Here is a 5000-nt window from a genome sequence, read left to right on the forward strand (position 1 = left end):
TGTTGTGCCTGTTTTGCAAACGTCGGAAGAAACTCCTGGTGGAATACTGACGCATGGACAACGAACGAACGAACGGTGGTGATGACGGTCAGCGTCCGTTTTTGCGACAGTTTCCAGAACCGTACGCGGACCGGACGTAGAGGTTTGTGATTGATCGCGCGTTCACCTTCCTCGGGGTCTAATGAGGCCTTTGGAAAAAAATCGTATCGATCGAAAAACGAGTCCAACTGTTGACAGCTTCGAAATCCTGTGGCTCTAACTAGATTGACGAGATGCATGAGAAACGCGTTTTTTTTTGGGAGGAAGCGTGGCCACAGCGCGAGTTCACGGTGACCCTCCTTCTCTGTGTTGCATACTGAGCATCGCTCGCTGGCATCGTGGAATGGGTAGAAAATATTGAATTACACCCGTAGCCTTGACAGGAAATCAACGGATCAAATCATCGCGACCGCAGTCATCGAAGCTAATCAGCGGCATCTGTACAGCATTGATGAACAATGTGCAGCAGGAAGGATCCTCGCGATAGCGCGCGCGCGCGCGCAAAAAAAAGCCACAATATCCGCGGGAGAGAAAAAAAAACAAAAAAAAAAACGGCCGCAATATTGGCGCAATTTGCGCGCCCGCCGAACCAATCGACTGTGTCACATCAAATCGCACCTCAGGGGGAAAAAACCGACCGAAGGACGTCGAGTGGCCGGTGCCGTACTTTCCAATTCGGGACCGTCGTAGGGGATGGGCTCAGGGGGTTTTCGGTCCCTGTGGTTGCGCACCACACCGCGTATGCATATAAAGGAGGCGTTAATGCTGACTTATTGACACCATATCAACATATCGTCGACGTCGTCGATGTGACGTTGTGGCGTTCGGCTTGGGGTCCAACGGAGGTCATCGATGAAAGTTTGAAATGCGTTGCTGTCGAGCTGACATGGGAAAAGGAGGACCGGTATAGGCGAGACCGGTGAGGCGCGATCCAGTTAGGACGATAGGTCTTGTCCTGTGAATTTCCCTCCAAAAAACAAAAAATAAACTGGCGCACTTCGAGATGATTCTTCTGGGAAATCATCGTCAATGTCTTCTCCGATGTATGACGATGACTCCCCAAAAACTCACACACACACACACGGTGCGTGTTCTTGGTTTTTGGACATTCGAACAAAAAAAAACATCGAAGCTCAATTACGGCTTCGACGCGAGACACTTGGAAGTGAAAGTGGCCTGGGATGGCCCAGGAAACGTAACTTTTCATATCCCGCAACAGTCGGCGGTGACTGTTAAGTGGATTTGCACGTACGCGACGTGTGTGTCCGAATCCTGGAATTCGAAACTCGTTACGTGTGGCGCTGTCAACATGTCGATCGGACTCGCAGCACATCGAAGTCAGCGGTTTTTTTGCTTTTGAGGTTATAGTATTCTGATCGGCAAATGAAGCTGTCATGGGGGGCGCGCGTCATCTTTGTGCGATCCAAGTACACCTTTTTCGCTCACTGGGGCGATATGGTAACGACATTGTAGGAGCACTGCCAGGTGGTACACGTCGGGTGTCATAAATCTGCATTACCGGGGCGTAAGCATCGCGTTACACCGCGTGGCTGTTGCAGTGAAAATATGATGTGCGCGAGTCGTAAAACTCTTAAATGATTCATATAAAACGCGGTGAAACCCGGAACCGGAATGGCGTGATTTGCTTGATGAACTCGCAGGTCGCTGTGTACGTGTGGCGTGTGACGTGTGGATTATATACACAGAGCCGGCGGTAGCTTCCTATGTCCGATTTTATATTCTCCGTCAACTGTTTCATGACCGCAACAGATATACGAATACGGATTCGAATGCTGTATGCACCGGGAGTATAAAGTTCATTCTCGTGTCTATAGTTTATATAGAATGGGGTGACCATTCTCAAGGACTTATGTATGGCATCAGAATGTGACTCAAAACCTCCGATGACGCCTTTAGAGAGGGGCTAAGGTTGATTCGCGCCAAAAAAGACGCAGTTTTGAAGATGATTGTCTGCAAAAATCCCCTTTTTTCCGGTGCCTACACATTGGACCCTCTGAAATATACAAATAACTATTCTTTTGATATATTATAAGTAAATCCTAGTACCTCCATCGAGATGTTTTTGTTACATTTCCATTTTCAATTTTTGGTAGCTGTTTGAAATTGAAAAAGTTATGCTTTTAACGATTTTGTTTCAAAAAACATGTTTTACACCATTTAAAAAAAATTATCAACAATTTTTATGAAAACTGAACGACTCTTACTGGCAAATAAGGTACAGAATAGGTGTTCAAAATTAAAATTAAAACGATCCACCAATTCGTTTTTATGGAATGATGGACACTGACTTTGAAAACGGTGGGAAAATCGTTTCAAAGTAGAGATACATTGACCCATGTATCAAAGACGGTTTTTCACGGATAGTTTTGCTTCGATTGATCCAAAATCTTTACATAATACTCTTGAAAGGTATCAGTATATATGAAAAATGTAAAAATTAAATATTAATAAACAAAATAAATAGTCTGGCCCCGCTAACAGACCGTACAACAATTCCTATGATGCGCTACTCTTTACACTTTTCTAGCTGGTAAAGAGAAGAGGCTCGATGTTTAAAAAATCGATACCTCTAGTTACAACCCCTCTGCCGATTTTGTACAGTAGTAATCCTTACGCAGACCCCTCACCTTTTATCTCGCGCTACTAGCTCTTAATTTCATCTATGCGCGAATGATAAGGCACAAAGTTTGTGTACGTGTGTGCGTGTGTGTGTGGCAAAGCAGCATCCCCAGGGCAAGGGATCCACGTGCTAAAGAAATAAAAATGACTTGAACACGTTCTTACGGCTTCCGCTGATGGGTGTTGCAGCTGCTGCTGCTGCTGTTGCTGCTGCTGTTGTTGCTACTACAACCGCCAACGCCTAGAACTGTGCGATGCTCGCTCGATGAGATGAGAAGTGCGTCACGAGCGGTCTGATTGCTGGCTTCTAGGGGCGACCGAGCAGGATAATAAGATCGTCTCGGTGTTTTAAGCGATCTTTTAAAAATTTATTTGCATCTCATCTCCCCCTTTCTTTTTCGTCGGGCGAATAGGCGTCGCGCGAGTCGCGACCGACAAAAGACCGCCCGACCGGCAACAACAGGCGAGAGGAAAAACTTCGAACGAAAAAAAAAGGGGAAAAACAACGCCACCAGGACACCAGGACGAGCCGTCGACGTCGACGCGTAATGGGAGTGTAATAGCGAAACCGTAGCAATTCGCGAGGCAATGAAACGCGAGCAGGAACAGAACAAGGAGAAAAAAATGAGGGGGTTACATTATGCAAATTTTCCCCTTTTCCACAGTACCTCCCGTTCATTTCCTCGTCTTTTTCCTCGTCACCGTGGGCCACGATGGTGCTGTTGTTATTTCTGTGGCCAAAACGGCGAGACGCGAGAGAGCACGGGAAGCTTCATTTCGGTCGGGAAGAGATAAGTGAAGGCTCCCGGTAGGCCTCACGTACGCACACCAGGACACCCGAGGGCCCAGGTTTGCAGCGGGGTGGCATTAACCCCTTACACACCGCGGTGACACACACACACCCTCTGCGCACCACACAATTTATTGCTTGTTTTGTGATTTTTCATCCGCAAAGATAGAGCACACCGTTTTCGCGGGCTCGAGACTCACACACGTGACAGACTCGTCGTGGTGGTGGTGCTGCTGCTGCTGCTCCCGGAATTGATGTTCTGCCGTGTGCTTGGGGAGGAAAATTTTTCAAATTTTTAATTTTTTCCCTTCCAGCCTCATCGATCCAGACCTTTTAGTGACGCAAAGAGTAGAGACTTATAGCAGCAGCAGCGGCAGCAGCGGCACACTGCAAGGAACTGAAGTGAAAAGGGGATGAAAAAGGGGGATGAAATATGGATGGTTTTAATGAATTACAAGAGACCGGCCGACGCGAAGATGGAAGCCGCGAGGTCCTCTTGGTCGCTATTTGGAGAATTTCGTAATTTGCCTTAATTTGCGTTAACACTGACAACGGGTCTTCGGTTAGCAGCAGGGGTTAGAAGTGGAATTTGTGCGCGTGTACCGAGCGCGTGAACCGAGGAGAGAATGAAGCATTTTATAAAATGATGAGAAGTGCTTTCAGAGGGACTGAAAGCGAATGAAAATAAATGGAGGAGTCTGACGCTGCAAGCAGACCTACTGTTGAAAACGATGTTAAATAGTGAGATATGAATATTTTAAAGGATGTTTCCAGAATAGCAGAAAAAAATGAGGAATTTACAACCATAAACTCACTTCAAGTGTTTAAATTCTTCTGGTCGAAATTCCCAAACCAAAAACCTTCCATTTTGTTGCGATCGAGGCCATTTTAATATCGCATTTTAAACACTGCGCTTGACCAGCGAGCAGTCACTCACACGGAACCGAAAGGGTTAACCCGCGGTTCCAAGCCAGGTCGTGCAGCGAATCGCAACCCTTGCCTGCCCCAAAATGGCCGCAATGCTTTTCATTAATTGGTCGGGAGAGAAATTAAAACCAAAAAAAAAACGGTCTTCCCGGACCGGTTTTTAACCCGTTCGCAGCCCTTCGCTATTCACGGGAAAGGGTTAAACGCACACCAACACACAGCCACACGGTGCGGTGCGTATGCAAATGAGCAGCCTCCGGGTGTGTGTGCGTCGAATGGTTCCTGTTAAAGGAACCGGAAGAACCCCTTTCTTCCCACTGAGCTGTCGCGTCGTCGACTGTTGCGTTGGTGGTGTTGGTTAATCAGCAAGTCAGTCGTGGGGTGTCGCGTGAACGACATTAACGCGCGCGCTCCTGAAGATGAAGCGCGCATGTCCGCGCGAACTCCGTTCTTTTTTGGTGTGTTTTAACCCTCGGCGAGCGAACGAGCGAAGCGTTTTCCATCGCAGAAGGCGCCCCTTTTCTGTTGGGGGGGAAGAAAGGAGAGTTGAAAGTGAAGCGCCTAATCGTGCATCTCTTTCTTTCCTTTCTTCTGCCTACTACTA

Source organism: Anopheles darlingi, chromosome 3 (genome assembly GCF_943734745.1).
Source record: "Anopheles darlingi chromosome 3, idAnoDarlMG_H_01, whole genome shotgun sequence".
Taxonomy (NCBI): Eukaryota; Metazoa; Arthropoda; class Insecta; order Diptera; family Culicidae; genus Anopheles; species Anopheles darlingi.